Genomic DNA, 22,377 nt, shown 5'->3' on the forward strand with positions numbered 1-22,377 from the left:
TTTTTGGTATATAAGGCACTCTGCCACCTAAGGGGAAGATAATTTATAGTAATCATCTCTGTAAACCTTGCTCATGTCATTGCTCTGTGTTAGCAGATGAAGAAACAGTAAAGAATCAGCACTTTCAGTTTAGCAGATGTGTACTTATCTTGCAGGATGGGAGCGTATTACACACATATGCAGCCATACCTAGGTGCACACACATACACACGCACAAGTAACCCTTATTTACTGTATGAAGAAATAGTTGCATGCAATACGGCATTCACAGCCATGCTGTGTATCCACTTCCTTAGCCAGAGGAATGGGTTGCACCAGCTCCATGCATGCACTGGGCCAAGGTGAGCAGAGGTTACCAGCAGCAGAGACTCTGCAGAAGTACAGAAGTGATTTGGGCCAGGTAAATTCCTTACTCCTGTATCAGGAGACTTACTGTTTAAATATAGAGCTGTGTTTTATGTTTTATTGCAATTTTCCATGTTTTTAACAGTCACTGTTTTATCAAACCCTGCTGTCCTTAGGGCTCCTGATGATGTCAATAAGAGTATTGTGTAGACAGGGATTTTGGGACATGCTCATAACAGAAAAGATGATTGATGTAAGTAAGAATACAGAAGCATTGATCGGTTGATCTGCCCAAAAACAGTCTGACACAGGTCCAGTTTGCAGAGAACAACATGAGGAAAAAAAATATGGGCATTTATCTCCTGGGACTTACAAGCCTGCCACTTGAACCAACAAACTGCATAACATCCTAATGCACTTGGCCAGCACAGCAGCCAGCAAGATTACCCTTCATAGACTTTGAAATGAAACACCCTTCACCCTGTTTATTCTTCACGCATGATTAAGTGCAAAGAAAGCAAGCCATATCGGTACGACAATCTGTCAAGGAGAGGAACCTCTTGCAGAATGATAAAAAAAACATCTAAACACATTTTCAGTGTAAAACCTCTTGTGTTGTTTATAGAGAATTACATGAAAACTGTGTTAAAAGGACTTTAAGGCTGAAAAGTCAAGCTTCTCAAAGTCAGGAAATAATGGAATTCAGACTGCTTGTGAAACTAACATTTTGTGCTTTTGGTAATATTCATTATTACCCAGCAATTAGGTACCTGCATGCTGTATCTTTGCATAGGACCCAGGCCTTTCTCAAAGCAGAGCATCAATAGTGCTCTGTGAGTTAGAGGCTATTCAATATTTGGATTTAGTCTCATTATTCAGTGAATCTTTATTTATTTGCTCACATACCTATGTACCATGTACTCACATACTTATGATATTCAATGTTGCTTCAGCCTTTAGCATTCCTTATGTCATAAGTTGCTGGAAAAAGCCAGATTGGAGGGGACCTCAGAAAATCTCCCATCCAACTGAAAGACGGGTCAACTGTAAGACAAAATGTGGTTGCTCAAAACATTTCTGGGCAGCCTAGTCCACTGCCTCTTTTTAAGAAAAGCATCTCCTTAAATCCAGTCTCAACCTTTCCTGATTCCATTCTCCCCACTGCCTTTTGCAGACTCCCCAAAAATGCTTGGTTGAGGGGGGGTTCTTTTAGATGCTCCCAAATCTGCCTCCTCTGCAGTCTGAGCCAGTTCTGCTCCCTCAGCTCCTCCTCACAGGGTGAGTGCTGAAGTCCCAGTTTGTGACCCTCTGCTGAACTCCCGCCACTTTATCAATGCCTTTTCTTCTCTGGGCAGGGCAGGGCAGAGAAGGTCGCAGTTCTCTACATAGTGGTGCAATGAGTGTTGAGTAGAAATGCATCATCACTTTCCTGAACCTTGGAAAGAGCACTGTTTGTGCTCTTTTTAATATAACCCAAGGTATTTTGGGCCTTCTCGGCAGACTGCACACGGCTGGCTCATCCTCAGCCTGATGCTCTGCAAGATCCCCATGTCCTTTCGTGCAGAGATGCTCCCCAGGCAGTCAGTCCCCAGACTATGAATTATGGCAAGGTTTTCTTCACAGGTGCAGAGCTGTGCATCATAAGATTCCTGTCAGTTTGTTGAGGTCCCTGTGGATGATAATTCTACCCTCAAGTGTATCAAGCCATCCTTTCCAATCTTCTGTGACCTGCAAACGTGATAAGAGTACACGCCATCATCTAATCTGAAACATCAATAAAGATAACAGGATGGTCCCCAGGATAAATCTCCACTCTTGAAGGTAGTTACAGGTACACCAGAAGAGTGAATCTGTTAGAGCTGCCTCATGTGACCCATCATCTAACCATTTTTTTTATCCATCTAGTTGTGAACCCAGCCGGACCATAATGTCCTGTGAAGGCTGCCATCCCCATCTTCAAAGCAGATGGATTCTGGGAGAAGGCATTTGCTACTGCTAGAAGAGGCTCCCTCTGCTCTGCATCCCTTCTTACAAGACTGCAAACCCACCAGAATGCCTCCTGCCTATGGCTCGATTGTCTCATGAACACTGGTGCTGCTGCACACTCCTGCTCCAGGGCCTCTCTCACAGCAATATCCCTTTTTTCTTTTTAATTGTGCAGTGTGTGGCCCTGTGACTCATGTGCTACATGCTCTTCAGTTCTCCTGATGAGAGATGTGGGTATTTCAGCACAGGCTTTTCTGTGGGGCTCACTTCTGCCACATGCAAGTAGCAATGCTTTAATCTCTGTAGCCCCCGGGAGAGGTAAGGCGGTGGATGTGGAATTGTTCGGATATGGAATTGTCTCTGCTGATTTCAAGTTATATTTAAAATGTGGAAGTCTGGTTATTCACAGGATTTAGCTTTCCGTAGCACATTGTACATTCAGATAGCAACTATCAGAAGTTTTTAGCTGGGCCCAGGAATAGCCTTAGAGGCTAAATTTGTGCACCCAGGAAGTGAGAAACACATACCGAGAATTATTCAAACATGCAGACATCTGTCTTCGGAGCTGTCTGTCAACCAGCACCTCTCTCTACTGAATGCACAGAGAATTTGAGCTCCCAATTTCAGACAGTTTTTGGAAGTTTAGCTTCAGAGCCCCTGGTAGACTATAGCTCTTCAAGGGAAAAGTAAAAGCTACACAGCTGGGTAACTGCAGCCCTATCTTCCTCAACAGAGGCCACCTTCTTTCTGCCATACATCAGCAGGCATCTTACAGGTAACAGCTGTTTTCAGAAGTGCTCCTGCCTAATTCCTTGAACATAATTCATTCATTCATTGACCAGAGCAGAGACCTCAGATTATAGAGCTTATTGATTACACATATCATCAGGCAGTTGAAGATATTCATGTATGCAGAGACTTTCTGACTTTTCATCAAATCTGATGTTTCCTCAAAGTATTTGACTTCAGAAACCTCAGTAAAAATCCTGTCAATAAACTCAAACACTGTTTCTTTTCTAAGGTAACTATATATGAAACACCTAGAGTTAAATTGCTCTACACTTTTACTCTGTGCATATTTGTGTGTGTGTGTGTTCAGATGTAACATAGTTTAGGCTCCTCTAGATGCTGAACTTAAAGTCAAAAAACGCAACTTCAAGATTGCTTTCAGCATAATAGTTCATCTGATGTGAGGCAACTAGATGACAGAAGACTCAGATCTTTCTCAAAGCCTAAATTATACAATAAAAAAAGGCACAGATCTGAGGTCAACACAAAGGGTATCAATTATACAGAAAACTAAAGGAGTGAGTTATGGGTGGGATAGAGAGAACTAAGGAAATATAAATTGATTCAGAGTTTTCAGATAAAGGGGAAATGAAAAAGCAGCATCACTAGATTTAATTATATGCTTCAAGATTGACTAGGAACATGGGTCTCAAATGAGCCATATTCCAGGACAACCTTCTATGTGCCTGAAGGTGGTAGGTTCAGAATTAAGTGCTTGCAATGAGAAAATCTGAGTGAGAATTCAGGCAGAATTCCTGAATTTCACCAATAACAAATATTCCTCTTAATAACAGTGCTGTTCTGTACTTTTTTAGAAATATTTTCATTGGCCTGGCTAGCCTGTGTTCATCACTGAAGAAAAATTTACATGCTTGAGGCAGACAGGAATTTATTGAGAAAGCGAGACAAGGATAAGCATGTAAGGGCAGAATTAAATTAGGACTGTGAAAGTGTAAGCTTCTTCTGACTACAGGCTAAGGAACGTTGCAGAAAATTTTTATGCTTATAGATTTCTTTTAAGAGTGGCTCGTGATGGATCTTGTCTTGAAAAAGAAAAAAAATTGAGCCAATCTACAACTCTAAAAGCTGGCACCGTGGTTAGCTTAACATATCCCCCACTCCTTTCTAAAATGAGCAGCTGTTAAGTTACAGAACAGAGCTGAAAGGAACCTATCTGTACTAAGCACTCCAGCTACCAGTGAAACAGGAGGAAAAACAAATCACACATTACTAACAGCAGACTAAATTAGTTGAACTCTAGTGACAAGTGGCATATAAAAAAAGCTTTATGAACTGAAGAGAGGCCAAGAATTCTCTGTTGTTACAGGTTGCTGCAGACTGGCCATGTCAGCAGTGCGAACAGACAGAAACGTCAGCAGCATCAACCCACTAACAATATTGTATTTAGAAAAGACTAAGTGTGCACTCATAATTTTGTTCTGTGCTCTGACTGCAGTGCTACAGAGACTGGAGTGGTTTGGGTTTTCAGGCTTACAGTATCCTCAGATCCCCTCTTCCACACAAATTACCATATTTATCAATTGTTCCATCCTAAGCAGTAGCTTTCAGGACTCCTGTCACATTGCCTTTGAAACAGCAGATACTCACCAGGGAACAGGACTGGCTGTGAAAACTCTGATGGCACATTTCTATCCCTGCAATTCTGGCAAAAGAAAAGTGCTTGGTGGAAATGGTTCAATTTTGACCGTGGTTTCGTGGCTAAGTTATTGTGAAAGTATGATTTAAACTGGGGGGGGGTGAAATAAAGAGGTTTCATAAATTCTTGATTATTACATGGAATTCCAAATATAAAAGAGCCCTTTGCCTCCCATTGTGAGTGGTTACAGTCTCTTTAGAGGAAGAGACTTCCTCACCCTTCACACTATGCAGGAGGTATCAGTAAATAGAGTCACTACCACATTTGGTAGGTATCACCTGAAGGTTAGTTTACCATGTCTAAATTTAATCTCTCTTTCTGGCCTCAATCATTCACAAGATATATGTGAGAGCGCCCTAGAGTCCTATGAATATGAAGAGAGAGAAAATTCTCCTGGAGAAGCTGAAAAGCAAGAAAGATTAAACTATGGCTGATTCAGGAAAGCAGAAAACTTCTCTGTACTTCTTTCTCTTTTACTCTGGAGATGGGGGCTGTATGTGTGTGCTTGTGCATTTTTTTGCAGCCTTTTTTTTTGGTGAACATACCAAAAGCCTGACAGCATGGTGTATTATTCATTTGCACTCTATGAGTCATTGTCAGCTCTTTTAGTCGAAGAAAATTATTGTGAGTAAGGGCAAAGGTGAAGAATAGTCCAAACCAGAATTATAGGTGTCTCTGTACCATATTATGTTAACAAATTTACAAGCTGCCTTGTGCCAGGACAAACAAGGAGCTGACTCCTAGGACAGCATAAAGCTAGAGATGGTGGTTTTGGCCCTCAGTTGCCTACATATTTGAGGTCTTAATTTCTTCTCTCTAGAGCCCTAAGCCCCATACATCAAAAACTTCTAAGTACAATGCAAAAATTTGCCTTCCTAAATATGTTGTACTACTAAAATCAATAAAAACTAGGACTAGTTTTGAGCAAATCCACTGCTCCTTTATAACATTTCAACAATAGGACTCAAAGCATTATTATCCAGACAAATGCCATGGAAATCCTAATTCTCTCCCGGTCATGTTCAAAGCCAGTACATGGCTAACTAGGGAGCAGAGAGCTGATGTCCAAATGACCCGAAATTGTCCCAAAACTTACAGCATATCCATTTTTTACTCACTGCTTTTGCTCTTGCATCAAAATGTGGATTGTTAAAATGTGCAGCCAGATACAACTCTGACAGAAAATTAAATGCTCTGTACTAGGCCAGCCGTGTTGCAATCTTGAAATTTGTATTTCTCCCCTAAATAATCTGTGTGATGCTTAAAGAAACCTCCATGTTTTTTTAGTTTATGTATAATGGGGCTATAAATATTTCTTAGCTCTCAGACCTTCACAGTCTGTGAAGTACTGAGATGATTTGCAGACAAAAGTGTTGCTTAGAAACAAAAATAAAAAAAAACCAGGGGTCTCTAATTTTGCATCTCAAGGGGGCTTAAAAATCAAAATAAGTTTTTGAGACCACGTTTCTCCTGAATTGCACAAGGGAAATCAGCTCAGAGGCAGAAAATGGTGCTGTGTTTTACAAGCCAGACCACCCAGCAGCGAGCACCATGTCCTGAGGTGCTGGCTGCCATCAGCTCTGCCGCCTCCCCACATCCCACTGCTCCTGGCCTTCCAGGTGCTCAGAGCTCCAGAGGTGCCTCTGGACCCTCCAGCCCTCCCAGGTCCTTGGCAAGCTGAATATGAAATAGTTGTTACCCACAGCTGCCACACTGAGAGGAACTCTGGTTTAAGTAATTCATTTTGATAACAATGGGGAGGTTAATTGATTAATTTCCTTGCTTTGCAATTTTTCCTAATTATCTCCATTACACAGAAGGTCCGCAAGGCATGTTCCTTGGTGAGCATGCCTACTTTTTATTGCTTTGTGTAAAAGTACAACATATGTGTAATTATTCAATGCCATTTCATCTCTCAGCATCCCTCTTGGCACGGTATACTCCATTCCTGAACTCCTCTGGACAATAGTGAACCTCTCTTTCCATGGAAAATGCTGGTTATAAATGCTGCAGCAGGAATTCAGGTGTTTACAGAAATGTCTGGAAACAAATGCCTTTTACCAGACTTGACAGCTTTTCCTCTGAAAATTCAGTTATGGACTTGTGGAGACAATCAGCAGCAACCCAAATTCCCCCGTTCCTTTATTAAATCTGAAACAAAAGCTAGTGGAGAGAATATTTTTCAGACACAAACATTTATTGCAAAACTGTGCAGCAGCAGCAGCAGGAGTCACATGGCCCATCCAGGTACCATTCTGTTCTGATACTTTGTAAGTGGGCCTGTCTTCTTATGCTGCTGCATATTTCTGCCATGTATCCTGTGTGTTATCTCTTTCTGGAGGCTGTCAGGTGCAGGAGGTTTCTCCAAGTCTCTAGTCAAGTTTAGGCTGGAGTGTAAGGGGACAGAGGGACTGAGTGTCTGTTTGCCTGACAGAGCAGGTTTACCCCTGGAAGGTGTGTATGCACGCTCTGTGCAGGCACAGGGCAAGGATCATGCCTTACAAGGGGAGATTTCTGATTTAACTGTTGGAACAGCTGCTTCAGCTGAACAAAATCAAGTTCCTGCAGCACATGTTTGAATTGAGCTGGAAGGAAGGCAAGGCAGGCACTAGGAGCATATTCATCTTTAAATAGCAAAGCTGCATCAGCAGAAGCCTGAAACCATACAAAGTCACAGGGGCACAACTACAGTGCAGGGTTCATTCACTCCCTGCCACATCTGTCCCATGAGATGTGTGATATCTCCTGGCCACATGCTGTCCCTGTGCCAGGAAAAATCCCAGGTGCTCCTTGTTTTCCTTGTCCTGATTTCCCTGGGGAAGAACAGAGGAGCTGGGAGGGAGCTGTATTGCACTTCCCTCTCATGCACTGCTGGAAGGCTGGGGTGCATGGGATGAGCTGAATACAACACCTGCTCTGCAATCCAGATGTAGGTGCAAGGTTTTCACTGTTAACAGCAGAAAATCTGTGCACATCAAGCTTCTTCTGAGAACCTGGAAAATATGACCCCACTAACCCCATTGAGCTGTGCAAGATTGCTTAGCAGAGAGGAAATGTAAGTAGTTCATGACTATTTTTAAATTTCATTGTAAGAAAGGCAGCTTCACCTTGAAAAAGAAATTCATAAGACCATAGGCACAATAGCCTATGATAGAAGGATTAAGACATACATGGGCTGTAAGGAAATAAATAACTCTGTACTCTTCTTGTACCTTCCAATAGGTCATTCATCAAGAAACAGTGAGAGACAAAGAGCAACATCTCTCTGACCTTGTGTGCCATTTTCATTTTCAATTAAAATGCAGGACACTTTTTTTTAGTATTAGATGTGGATGCTCACTACAGTATAAACCCAGATAAAAAAATATTGCATTTTCCTTTACGTGTCTCTAAATTCTCCACCAAATTCCCATGGCTCACCCATCATGCTTACATTCTGGTGAAATTTGCAGCCTTTGCTCACTCTCCACTTCCCACATAGCACTTTGTTTCTCTGCATTACTCACACCAACCTGCTCTCAACACCCATGACCAAAAATTCTTACGAAACTATTGTGGTTACCTCACAGGAAACCTCCAAATGAGATATTCTCTTGGACCTAACACCTGGAGAAGTCAAGTCACTCCCTAAAATTTTTGGTGGGATCTGTGTGCCCAGACCCATTGCAAAGGTCCTTCTCCACTGACTCCCCCATCTGCAAAGGGAGGACCAAGGTAGTTCTCCAAAATGGGAAGACTACAAAAGTTAGCTGTGTTTAGTTCTCTGAATTGAAAAGAATGGAGAACTGATTTCCTTCCCTGGACAAATATTGTTATTTTTCTGCAATGCAGATACAAGAGCAAAATAGAGCTTTAGATGAGCTTATATTAGGAGAGAGGAGCAGAGAAGCAATTGCATTGCAACAGTACCCCAACATCATTGGCATCTCTTTGTTATCATTATCATTACCCTGTTTTTCTGTCCTTCACACTTAATTACTTATGGTTCATCTGAAGAGGATGATAGCAACTATGGAAATGCCATAGTGCACTTAGAGACACCAAAAGTGCTTATTCTGAAAGATTCAAATAACTGTGTGTTCAGTCTCAGAGGTGAAGCATCTGAGATATATCAGCTCTGTGATCTGCTCATAAAACCCTGTAGCTCAGAATACAGCAGACAGCCCTGCTCCTGCTTTCCCCATCCTCCTCATCCTTCTCTTAAATTGTCTGCACCTTCTGTGCAACCCACCCTCACCCCCTGCAATTATATTAATTCTTATGGGAAATATTTCTCCCCTAGCCGCTGCCTTTTTCAGGAACAAATTCAGGAAGATAATAGCATCTGTGACTGTTAGATGGGCCAGACCTGAAGCAATGATGCTGAACATCCGTGCCTGTGGAGGAGCTCTAGGAATGAGTTTAGCTTGAGCTGACTGCTTAAATCTTTCTATTGGAACTACCTGAAATACATCAAAGCTTTAGGAAAACATAGATAAGTTTTGTGCCTCTCTTCCAGTAAAACACTGTTTGAGTCTTAAGGGGAAACTAAATAATGGTTCAAACTTATTTTGCAGGGTTTTTAAGAAAGGAAGATACTGGAACCTCACATATTTGCAGACTTAACTGCCATTGTTATGTAACTGTGTTTGTAATATCATACTTCTATTTGATACTTTGAGTTTCTAATACTTCTTTGTTTGCACTCTCTTTAGCAAGTTCTTTCAAGCACAATGTAAACTTCTGCCTCTATGGTTTTGAGGTATTTCAGAGTATCAGGCTGCACTACTTTTATCATAAAACATGATCTTATTCTTGCAGACAGCCTAGTAAAGTGGAGGACTGCCATCTACTCTATGCCAATATGGAAATTCAGTTCTACAGCAATTGAACATTCTTCTGTCAGTAGCAGTTACTACCCATTTAGTTACCTTTTTTAAAATTAACTTTACATTTCCTAGACATGTAGAATGTTTTGGTCTCTGAACTAACTCCAGCTTTCTAATTAATACTGGCACATGCTCTGACACAAGTCAAAATTATAGGTCGTCCTCCCTCTTAGAAAAAAACCACTTTACCATACGGCTTCTAAAATTAGTAAAGGTAACTGGATATTAAATCAGTGGCTCAGCAGATGGATAGATAAAATTTAAGTTATATTCTATTAAATAAGGAAATATGAATGCTGAAACTGTAAACATGGCTAGATCCAGAGCAGTTCTTCAATGACGATGACAAGTGAATAAGTCAAGGCCAGCATCTCTTGCAGACTTTTCCATAAGGTTTGCTCCTCCTCTTCAGCTATCCTTTATGGATTTGCTTGTAGTTTATTCCTGCCATTTCTGTTTGATTTGAAAAACCTTTTCTAGCTCACCGCGTAGCTCTCCCACGCACTGATGACCTTTTAAATAATTAAAATGCTAACAGTTCATTCAAGCTATTATGCAACTCACTCTTCAAAGTAGCAGGCAAAGGATCAAAATGGGGAGAAAGAAGACCTTTCTGTGCTGCTTGGTTTTGACTTGCTTTGTTTTCCTGACAGGGTCTGTTTGAGGAGAACTGAGAAGTGTGCTTTGTTGCTGGTTCAATAATCAGAAATTCTCAGCGTTGTGTCATTATTCATCTTTTCTGTTTTGATCATTTAAGCCATTTTTCATATTGTTTTCCTCCTGGATTTATTATCTGACACTCAACAGCAAGAGCTTTCATAAAGCTCTTTGGTGCCCATGGGTACACACGTAGCTGATGCCTGTTTAAATGGCAGTTTCAAAACTTCCAGAGTTGTGCTGAATCATCCAAAAGAACAATTGCTGCACTAGGAAGCTCAAGACACTCTTAAAATCATCTACTCAAAACAATGACATAATGTGGGAGGAGAGGTGGAATCTAGGCAAAGCACAATGTTAAATTAAATAACTTGGACTTCCAAAAATGCACAATTTATTTTATTTTACACCAAATCAACATGAGCATAGAAAATAGAAAAAAAAAAATTAAATGAAGAAATCTTGACTTAGAGAAAAGAAGTTGGTAGATTAAAAAAACAAGAGTTACAGAAACCTCTTCATCTGGGCTAAACAAATGAAAATGCAAAGAAAGCTAAGATTGGTTTTCAAAAAGTGGACAAAGTTTTAAAATGGTAATACAGCTGCTCCTTTAAAATTAATGGGAAGGGTCAGTGCTGGGTTGCCACAGTTCTGCTACAGTAAGAAGTGGTATATGAGCCCTAAAAATGCACAGGATTGGACAAATAAACAAAGATTGTCTAAAGGATTATGGAAACAAAACAAAAATGTGTGTTGATGTGACTGGCACCCCCTGCTCCTGACAGTTACTTTTATAAACTTTGATAGCTGTACATGCATTTGTGTCTCTACAGAATCACACATATCAAGATAAAGAGATTGGGATTAAATATAGAATGAAAATTTTCTCAGAAGCAGGAATTCCTGCAGCACATCTCCAGGGTATCAGGTAAAAATCCCAGATAATAAAACCCAGACAGCAGTGATTTCTGTGATTTCTGCATGTTATATTTTAGGTAAGTGTGTTTAAATACATTTCCAGCCATATTTCCTCACTGGTTTTTACATTTCAAATTTTAGTTGCACCTCAGATTCTCAGCTGTGAGAATGCCAAGCTTTGCTATTTTTAATGTATATATGAACATTATCTTGCTCCAATATAGCATCAGCAAAAGAGGCAGACATCATTATCTGCATTTTGCAAGAGGAATATCACATGCAAAGCAATGAAGTGGTTTAACCAAGTATATTCACAAAACCAGTGGCAGCTCGGGATGAAAATGGGAGTATTGAAACATTTTTGAAGAGTCAACACTAAGGTATAATTGCATCATTATTTTAGTGGTTAACATTAGGGAAAGTCAACATGAGAATATATGCCACACTCAAAGAAAAACAAACGATGTAATGACACCAATATACAAATGCAGTTTTTTGACATGGGAATGGTAAGAATTTAAATCAAACAAAAAAAAAAAAAAAAAGAAAAATTAATCTTGGACTAATGACAATTTTTTCATAGCTTTTCTTTCTTTTTAGCAAGAAATTTGAGACCAAATGAAACATAAACATTTCAATAAACATGATATCAACCCCATCAGTATTTTCTTGGGTGAGAAGACTGACTGATCTTCAGGGCATTTAAGTGAAATATCAGAAGAGTCATTACAATGTAGGAAACAATAGAAAACTAGTTCAAGAACCTCAGTGGACAAGATCACAGCACATTCTGTTCTGTTTTGTAACTTCTGCTGCCTGCAAGGTTACCCAGCAAAAAGAGATGTGGCATCAGGGTCAAGCTTTCCTATAAGATGCATTCCCTGAAGTGGCTGTAAACATCTCTTGCTTTTTAAAGTAGTGGCAAGGTTGTCATTCAAATTACAAGGGTACCTCTTTCTAGATAGCCAGCCTGCATTCTGAAGGTCAGCACCACACTCTGACTGTCATAAAATAAAATAATTTTTTAAAGTGATTGTATTTGAGATATACTCTCATTTTGTGCAATGTAGGAACCATTGTATCTTTTATTCTGAAGACAACAAAACAAGAATAATTTCTTTCTGAGCTGTATTTCCTAAAATTTATTCTAACAAATCTAATTTATGTTTTGCTTCAGTTTCTGATTCTCTTAGATCTCCAGGGAACAATGCCATCTGCTTTGCTTCAGAGTTTCCAGCAGGAAAAAAAATCAGCCAAAATTAAAATTTATGAAATTAAAGAATTCTCTCCTATGCCACAATGTTCATTGAAAGAAGCAATAAAAAATAATCTCTAAGTAAAAAATGAACCAAATAAGCTCCTAAACCTTTCTATCAAATTTTGTCTGAATAGGCTGGTGGTGTGCACCATGTGAATTTAAGCTGATAGTTCAGTATAAAAGCACTACATCAACCTCTTATATCAGTAAAAGAACCACTCTCCCAAATTATAACCAGCATGACTAAAGACATTTTATCATAACTCTGAAATGTCTGTGATTTAGCTGCTTCAACATAATATTGAACAAAATATGCACTGTGTGATCCTATGCATTTTAGTTCCAATCCATATTTTTGCCTAACAACTCTGATTTTTTTGATAGAACTTATTAATCTACATTTTCAGTACTTGAGGTTACTAGATGCACAAGGATTTTCACATCATATATCTATTTAAAAGAGATTAACTGGATCCCTGAATCTCTGCCAGTACCATATTTTTTACCACATAATTCTGTCCAGTCCAGTCCAATCTCAAAAACACAGGTTTTTATCACTTTGCTCTCCAGAAGGTATTGCATTGCCTGCAGTTCTTGACTAGTTATTCCAAGTTGAGTTACAGCAACTTGACCTTTCCTGCAACTCCCTAAAAACTATTTTCTGCCTATCTTGTGGTTTTCCTAGCACTTCTTCATACATTTTACTCCATTCCATCCCTCTAAACACTCAATTCTTCTTGAATTGAGCAACTGGTTTGATCTGTAATTTAGTTTCCCACTTAACTGGGAATTTTGTAAACCTCAGCAGCCTGCTATTGGTTAGCATTTCTCCATACACCATATTTTGTCAGACAAGAAAAAAGTGTCAGGACTCACAAAGGCCAGCCTGGTCTGTGACAAGCTTCTGGTTTCTCTGCTTGCTATTCTTTTTCAGACCACAAAACCTAGAAATAGTCCAAAGGTCACAAGATTTGGTGAAAACTAAAAGAAATAAAACATTCTGGACAGGCTTAATTCCTGTAATTGGTATGGCAGATGTCTAATATGCCTTGCTAAATGTTGCACTGTGTGGTGGATGGCTAAAAAAGACAAATTTTAGAAAGTATGTTTTCTTTTATTTTTGAGGTAGGAATGCAGACAAAAGTAATTTCAAGAGTAACACTGTATTAGTAAGTTCTTCAGCAAAAACTAACTTTCATTTAGAAAACAAGCCGATACACTGACAAACTGATACACTCATTAAATCATTCAACAGCATACTTGAACTGTGCATACAAAAAGGCATTTGAAACCAATTTATCAAAGGTCTTACTATGAAGACCCTTGCACTGATTAAGTGGGCTTCCAATTTTACCCTGCAGCTCTATGATCGTTTTTTGTGATAAGCCACTGCTTTATTTCTTCCACAGGAAAAAAGAAAGTTTTTAAATCCCTAAACCTATTTGCTGAGCTCTTCTCCAGTAGCAAAGTTTAAGCTCAAGATAAAATTTTGCATTTTGGAGGCAGCCTCTTCTGAAATTCTCAGCCCTATAACAGTGACAGGCCTTATGATACAGGCAGGAACAACAATGTAATTGGTTTTGTTGGTGTCGTTGCTTGACATCAGATAGTGTAGGAAGGATTGTAGACACCAGCTGATTCCTTTTCCATACACAGCCTGTTAATTATTTTTTCTGGAGGAAAGGTAATTTACGCTGGTTGTTCTGTCAGTCATCAGTGGGTTGCTGCAGTGTGAAGTCAAGCTTCTAAGCAGTGTTTTGTTTTGTTTTCTATTCTTGCCTGGATTCCCCCTTTAACCTTATCAAGGCAGTTAAATTTCTTCAACCTATCAAGCTGAGCCATGTCAGCATCTTTAGATAGTCGCTGTTGACACGGCTGAGCAAAGCTGAATTGATCTCCCAGCCCTCAGGACATCCTGAACAGCATGCATGCTCTATACTACTGCCACATGCCTGATTTAAAGTCCAGACATTTCTAACTCATTGCTGGCAAGTTAAAATGGTTTGTATCACTAACGCTATTTAAGATCATTCTGTTGCCACAAATGTAATCTTAGATTGTGCACTAGATATGGAAAAAGGACAATGATGACATGCTTGTTTGCACTAAGAGAAAAACCACAAAACCCCTCCAATCTGAAGCAAAAACAACAGCAAAAAACCAAACCATGATTCAATTTGAGCTGTACCTGTCTATCTGAGAAAGCAGCAATAAAACAAGCTTAGGTACATTAGAGAACAAAGTGTGGCTGACAAGGCTTCCAGCTACTCTCCATGAAGAACTTGACAAGTGAATGGCTGTTTTCCAAGCTGTTAGGCACCCAAGTTACTGCACATTTCCTTGTATCCTATATGTTTTCCATTAGCAGGCATGCACAGTGACAGTAACCCATGAATCATAAGAATCCTGTCCTTAGAACTGTGAGCACAAAACCACCTGGATTTTGACAAATATGGAATTTCATAACCAAGTCATCCAGATCATCAGGAGAGCTCAGCCTCAGGACAACAAATAATCTTAATTACTCATTCTGTTCACTTCATTCATAACTTAATTATATTTGTATCTCCTAACTTTCAAGTAGAGAAGCAGAAGAAAATTCTCTTGGAGAATCACTTTGTTTTTCAACGGGTCTTTGTTTATGTATTTACATGCCTACCTGCTTGTGTGCATTTTAGTTAATGGCTGTTTACAGAGTGCCCCCCAGAGAGGTGAAAGACACTTATATATGATCTAATTTCAATGCAAAATCTAGATCAGTGAAAAATGAATAATCTTGTACAGGGGTGGCCTATGAAGCGGGGGCCATTGATGACAGGGAAAAAAGGTTACCTTTTAGAAATAAAGGACCAAATCCTGGGGCTCTGTGTGTAATGAACATCTATGCTGGGGTACATAAAAAGTACTGGCTATACCACTACATAAGCAGGAAAGTATGTCCATTTTGCAGACCCTAAGTAATCATCAGAGAAATTAAAACTATCAGCGTTCATACACATTATAGGGCTCTTTGTGCAACCACAGGCAAGGGTGTCTCCTTATGATTTGTAACTCCTAAGGTCTTAGGGATTATTTTAATTCCAAAATGGAGTACTGCAGAAATGGTGTTTATCAACAGAGATGTATGCAAATTCTCCACACAGCATTTAATTGCCCAGAGAAATAGACCCCTAAATTTCTTAAGTTATATGGGAAATAGGTGCAAAACCCCTGGAGGTTTTTGTGGTAGAAAAAACCACTATGACTTGGGAAAAAGAGACCTGAGAACCTGGCAAGCAGAAATCTACCTGTTCCCCGACTCAGTGGAAAGATGTCATCTAAGCTCTCAAGACAATGTAGTTAATAGAAGTGAAAATCTTTCCTTTAACACAAACAAGAAAACAAATAATGATCAACAGAATGAGAGTTAATGTAGATTTGAGGATTTCTTCTAAAATGGGATTTTTCAGCTTGTGATGACAAGATGACTAATACCAAAGCAAAATTGTGGACAATAGGCACTACAATGTCAATTATCTCATTAGCAAGAAATAGGCTGTTGATATGGAACAATTGTTCGTCTTTCAAATTACAACCTATTGGAGTATTCTGATTTCAGAACTTGATTTCAAAAGCATTTCAGACCTTATTTTTCTTAAGAGCAAGAGGGATTTTGATTCTTCTCTTTCACCTAAAACCCACTGTTTAATCATCTTTCATTGTGCTTTTATTCAGTCAAGGAACACACTTTACCTCTTTCATGGAGCATTCACAGAGCATTCACAGAAAGAGGCTCAACTAGAACTCTATAAACTTGTGTGCATGCAGATGGTTTGGAAAGTAATTTTATTTGTATTTATATAATGATTCACAGATTGTGATTATTCTGGAACCCACCTGTTGGAGAATTTATACTAAATAAAAAAAACCATATGGAAATGGTTTTTTGTTTTCCCTCCCTTTCTTTACCACAGCAAGAAGCCACATACAAGCGGTGATGGTTTGTAATTTTACCTCTGACTGCAAAGGCAGTGATTTCCTCAGGAGTCACTTTCTGGGTGTTCAGATTAGAGACAATAATAACATATGTGCTACCCCTCTTCATTTGTCAGCCGAAATGCTGAGCTACAAAATGCCCAACAATCTAAAACCACTTCCAATGCATTCTGTGCTGGGATTTTCTGTGTGGTGCAGAAGTGAATCTAAACAGCTGGAATGAGCACACACACACAAAATCACAGTCATAGCATTAAAATATTCAGTCCATAATTTACCTATAATTTGTAGAAAATTAATAATGTGATAGGTTCTTGCATGTGAGTGACTCACAAAATAGACTTACAAGTTTTTGGGAACTTTTTAAATCCATAATTACAGGACTAACTAGTTGTGTGTTACCTTTTTACCTCAAAAAAGGTAAAGGATTCCTCAGGGCAGCCGAATGGTGTGTGACCTGCTCAGAGGCAGCATCAATAACCAAAGGAATTTGGAGGAACAGAATATCTCAAGTAGAACTGCTCACTGATGTTTCCTGGGATTACAGTTAAACATTTTTTGGAGATAACTTCTGGAGTAGAGGGAGGAAGAGTAACCAGACCAGCTGATACTCCCTGGCATTTTCTCATATTAAATCTTTGAATTTGGTCAGCTGCAAAGCTGATGTTAGCTGCCAGCAGAGGTGCTTCCTACCTGGAGATTTGAGCAGGAGGCAGGTCTTTGGAAGTGCTAACACTGGCACAGTTGCTAACAGGAGCCAAAAACAAATCTTGTTCCCACACAGCCTCTGTTGTGTTCAGCTACTGAGAGCTGGTGAAAAGCAACACCTCAGCACTACTCCAGTCATTACCTATCTAATCTCTCATGAAGAATAAAAATAAATGAGATGCTGTGGTCTGAGCTAAATATGCTCTTCTCCTGAAGTATCAGCTCAGGTGTCTCCACATCAGCTTCTCAACAAGAGTTAAATGGGAGGATTTGTCAAATAGAAACACAGTTTGTCATGTATGAAGTTTTACTGCTATCCCACATACAAATAATTGAATATAGGCTTACATGTCTTGAGGACTAGAAATAAAAACTATGTCTGGCTCTTTTCAGTTTAAAGGGGTTAATAATAAGTGCTGCTTGTGGAGTGGTTTGGCTATTTCATAAGGCTTTACCAGTTCTCTCCTTGCATGTATTTAGGAAGTTTTATTATGGTATTTTCCTAGCTTGCTGGAATGGGTGAAGAGATCAAAGGAGGACAGTATATAGTAGCCTTGTGTCCTGAAGTGAAATTATGATTCAGTTATTAGCTCTGCTACTCAGAAGCATACATGAACTAATGCAGCATCTATCCACTTTGCCTTATCTATTGTGACAAGCCTCCGGGGGCTGATCCACATGAAATTCATTTCACATCTCATTCATTGAGTGCCTGGGATTTGAAATACCTTTCTGCTCTTCTAGGTTTCAATAAGCTAGACTGCACAGACTCATTGCCAGAAAAAGTAAGGAAGTAAATGTCTCTGTAGAAATGGTGCTTTCAAATTTCCTGTGATGACACTGGAGATGCACTGACAATAATTTCAGGAATTGCGCACATGTGTACCTAGGACAAGGATGACTTAGAGAATAATCATACTTTTCAGACCAATTGAAATATGTTTTTATATATTACAGCTAACATTGAAGTTTGTATCATATTAGATAAGAAATATAAAAGATTATGTTCAATCTGAGAGATATGACAAGGAAAGTTTATATTTTCCCTTAACATTGACTGAAACAAACCTCATGATCCCCTTTAAAAAAGTTGAACTATTAAATATTTGGCAGTTTGTACTCAGTTTCTGTACAAATTTGACTGACAAAAACAGGGAAACAAGAGCCTACTGTTTTTCCAGAACATTGCATTTCATATTTCTAAGCAAAAACCTAGGGGAGAAATAATATTGTTAGAAATATTACAGGAATTTCCTTCAATATAAAGAAGCATAATCGACAAAGCCAATTCCCTTCCTCTTTTCATTGCTCCTCAAAACAACCAAAACTCTCATGGTGCTGGGACACACAAACCAACATCTCCAGCAGCCTGTAGACCTAAAAAAACCAGGGAAATAACAGTATTTCTTGCTGCACAAACTTATGATTATTGGACATCCATGTGTGAGCTGCTGTATTTTTTATGCAGTAATACTAAATCCTTGTTTCAACTAGGACCAGACTTAGTCCTAGGGATCTCACCTATGAAAGGGTATATACACCCAGAAAAAGGCCGAGATGAACATTATTTGCCTTCATGCAAGAAGCCAATGTATTTTTCAGATTGCCTTTGTGTTTCCTCCACCAGACTTGCCATCAGGATGGGGGTAGAGCCTAAATCACCCCATGCTGGGACTCACATTACAAGACTAAGGAATCGGATTTACACTTGGTTTTGCTAGCTCAATGAATCTTTCAAAATTAATTCACTTATTGGGTCCAGTTTTCTTATCAGAAACCAACACCAAAAATGCAAAAGGGATTACTGACAGTCTGCAGCCTCCCATGCCAAGAGCACCAGCAAAGTCTCAGTGTTGTCAGTGGAGGGGCCTACACAATCCAGCTGAGTTACATGGAATAAGGAAGGGAATTTAATACAGCTGGATCACGAGACTATTAAAGGATTGCAGTGGCAGTCACTGTGGAAAAGAAAGCAGATTTGATTCTCTGCTACCAGGTTTTCCTTTTGTATCCTCATCCCCATCCATCCTGAATATTTGTTCATGGGATGAGAAAGGAAGGAGGTTTCATGGTTCAATGTGTAACCATCTGCAGCCCACAAGAAGGACACACACATGCAAAACTGTGTGCAGCCAAGCCCTGAACTGTGAATACTTCTCATACAAACTCTTCTGAGGTGATGATCTCCTGCTTCCTTCATTTGCTGGGCAAAGGAAAGCCCCTGTAGGGAGAAATGTAGGGGCAGGCTGTGAGTACAGCAGGGAGAGGCAGCTCCTCAGGGAGAGCTGAGCCTGCTCCATGATCCTCACTTGGATCTCTCCTCTTGTCCCTTGAATTTATTCTGGGTGTTCAACTGACACCTAAGGAGAGGTGTGGGGGGAAATCAAGACCAGAGCCCTTCTTCCCTTAGTAAACCACACCACAAGAAATCCTTAAGGCACTATACATTACAATAAGTAAATTCTTTTCAGTGAAGTCATTTCCTTCAACCGGATTATCAGCACTCAGAAAATAGTACCACAGCTGGAGAAATGTGAATTCACTGATGAGGTATTCTAGAATTATAAAAATAAAACATATTCTGAGGATTTTCTAAATTCTCATGAAACAAAATTGGGAACCAAATTTTTACTCAATTCTTCCTTAATTTCAATACCAATAATTAATTAATTCCTCCTAGGCAACTCTCTAGGCAATATGCTGTAATAGATTTAATTTTAGTATTCAAAATATCTCTAATAATGTGTCTGATTGTTTATATACCTTATCAAAATAATTTTACCAGATTATCAAAATAATATTAACAAAATCAAACAGAAAATATCAATTTACAACTTCTGTCTAAATCAGCATGCACACTCAAGTTCTTGGCAGATTTTTCTCATTTGGTGATGTGCACTTTCTTCACTAGTTTCTAAATTACAAAACACACCACACTGGGGAATCTACAAATAAAGAAGGAGTTTAACAAAACTGTGGGATTCTTCTTGAATAATGGCCTCCCCACAAGTATAATTTTATTCTTAAAGCAGCTTTGCATTTCTCAGTCTCTGATGCTTGTTCACCCACACACATTCTGTGTGATTTTATAAATTAGTGGTAGGTCTTGACAGCACTCTATTTCTTTTAGGCACTTGTACCAAGGGATTATAGCCTATATCCCTATAGCTTGCAGTTACTTTGCTTGAACTGTTTCTTCTAGTGCTATCATGCATACACAGGGTAATATGCAAATCATTACATGCAACGTTTTTTTCTTTGATGCTGAGCTTATGAACTAATTTAAATATTGGTTCCCCTTATAATAAAACACAAGCCTTGCTTCCAGTGCAGTCACTTGATCTTCATGAAATGGAATTGAATTAACACGAGAGTACATTGTAATCTTTCAAAAAGCTACAGTTAGCAAACTTGGTTTTGAGATGTTGCCTGACAAAATATACAACACCTAAGAAGTTGAAAGAAATTAAATTAGCAGTGAATCAAATTATTATTGTTAAAAGTTGTATATTGCTATTGAATTGTTTGATGCATGTATCAAATGTAAATTTTTTGATGCACGTAACATTAAAAGTGTAACTGATAGGCATGATTCTTAAAAACACTGTTCAGAAACACTGTGACATTTCCTCCAGAATGGGGCACAAATAATGCTCTCTTACAACACTTTGAATTGGGGAATATCCAGTAATTAGGAATCTTCAACTGTCAGTACAAATCATATAAAACCATATGCCAATACTGCTTTAAACATCTTGCTAAGGAGGCGTGCTGCATCACTATGCTATAAATTTAGATTCTACATAGATTTTTATGCAAGCCAGATAAGCATGGCCATTTCTCTATATACTGCATATTTACCTTCTGAGATTGTGCTCTGCACCAAATTAGTGGGGCCCTGTTCTGACAAAGGTATGCAGAGAGCATATTTTGTGTAAGCAGGTGTAATTTACACTATCCTGAACTTTTCATTTCCACTATTTAGTTCTTGTGCTTTTTCAATGAAAAATGTGTCAGATAAGTCACATCAGTTTTTAGGGTTTTTTTAATCCCACAGTTTTGTATTTTAGCTTTCTGGGGTGTTTTTATCCTTTTAATTGTAAATTTTGGATGAAATATAACGAAGTTAAAAAATGGAAAAGGGATTTGGAAATACACTGCATAGGGAATAAAAAGGAAAAAAAAATTGTCATACACATGTAAATTCAATATTGCAACCATTTTACAAACCTCTGATTCACAATTTCTGAAAAGCATGAACATTTCCCTCCATGGAGAAGTGAAAGATATGGAGATTTTTCCTCCATCTTGTTCAAAGTATGTTACCTGTCAATAGAGGAAATAATGTTTATCCCTATTTTTCATCAGGATAAACTGCTTTATTTAAGCCCTCCATAAAAATGGAAGCAATCCACTTCCAAATCACCTGTTATGTCTGTATCCACAGACAAAACTGTGGATAAACCAGGTGCACAAAAGCAAGTTAAGCTAAGAGATGAGCTCCTCTCAAGCACAAATGCAGTCTGGGCAGTGAATGGAGGGAGACCAGCCCTGAAGATTTGGGATGTTGGTTGATGAGAAGCTCATAAACCTGCCATGTGTGTTTGTAGCTCTGAAAGACAGCTGTGTCCTGGGCTACACCAAGTGGAGCATGGCCAGCAGGCTGAGGGAGGTGATTCCTTTCCTCTACTCTGCTGTTAAAGTCCATAACTGGAGTGTTGCATCCAGCTCTGGGACCTCCAGCTCAAGAAGATCATGGACCTGCTGGAGTGAGTCCACAGGAAAACATCAAGATTGTGAAAGAGCTGGAGGACTTATCCTATAAAGACAGTCTGAGCTGAGGCTGTTCAGCATGGAGAAGGCTCTAAGGAGATCTTAGAGCATCCTTCCAGTACCTAAAGGGGGCTTGCAGGAGAGCTGGAGAAGGACTTTTTGCAATGGCATGTAGTGACAGGACAAGACAGGCTGGCTTTAATCTGGGTAGGTTTAGATTACACATTAGGAATAAATTCTTCACTATGAGGATGGTCAAATTCTGGAACAAGCAGCCCAGAGAGGTGATAGATGCCACCTCCCTGGAAACATTCAGGATCAGATTGGATAGGCCTCTGAGTAACCTGATTTAGTTTAAGATGTCCTTGATTATTGAAGGAGAGTTGGACTAGATGATCTTTAAAGGACTTTTTTAAGTGATCCTATGATTCTATGATTTTGTT

At 39.1% G+C, this 22,377-nt stretch overlaps 1 long non-coding RNA gene across 2 annotated transcripts in view; it reads left to right on the forward strand.

Moving 5' to 3' along the window:
* The first annotated feature begins 7,508 nt into the window (after window positions 1-7,508).
* The window catches only part of LOC141730655 (uncharacterized), a 62,097-nt gene continuing 47,228 nt past the window's right edge, over window positions 7,509-22,377 (forward strand). For both annotated transcript variants that reach the window (XR_012582253.1, XR_012582254.1), the window contains exon 1: window positions 7,509-7,832. This is a non-coding gene — a long non-coding RNA (uncharacterized LOC141730655). The remainder of the gene's footprint in view (window positions 7,833-22,377) is intronic.

The sequence above is a fragment of the Zonotrichia albicollis genome, chromosome 1 (assembly GCF_047830755.1).
Source record: "Zonotrichia albicollis isolate bZonAlb1 chromosome 1, bZonAlb1.hap1, whole genome shotgun sequence".
Classification (NCBI taxonomy): Eukaryota; Metazoa; Chordata; class Aves; order Passeriformes; family Passerellidae; genus Zonotrichia; species Zonotrichia albicollis.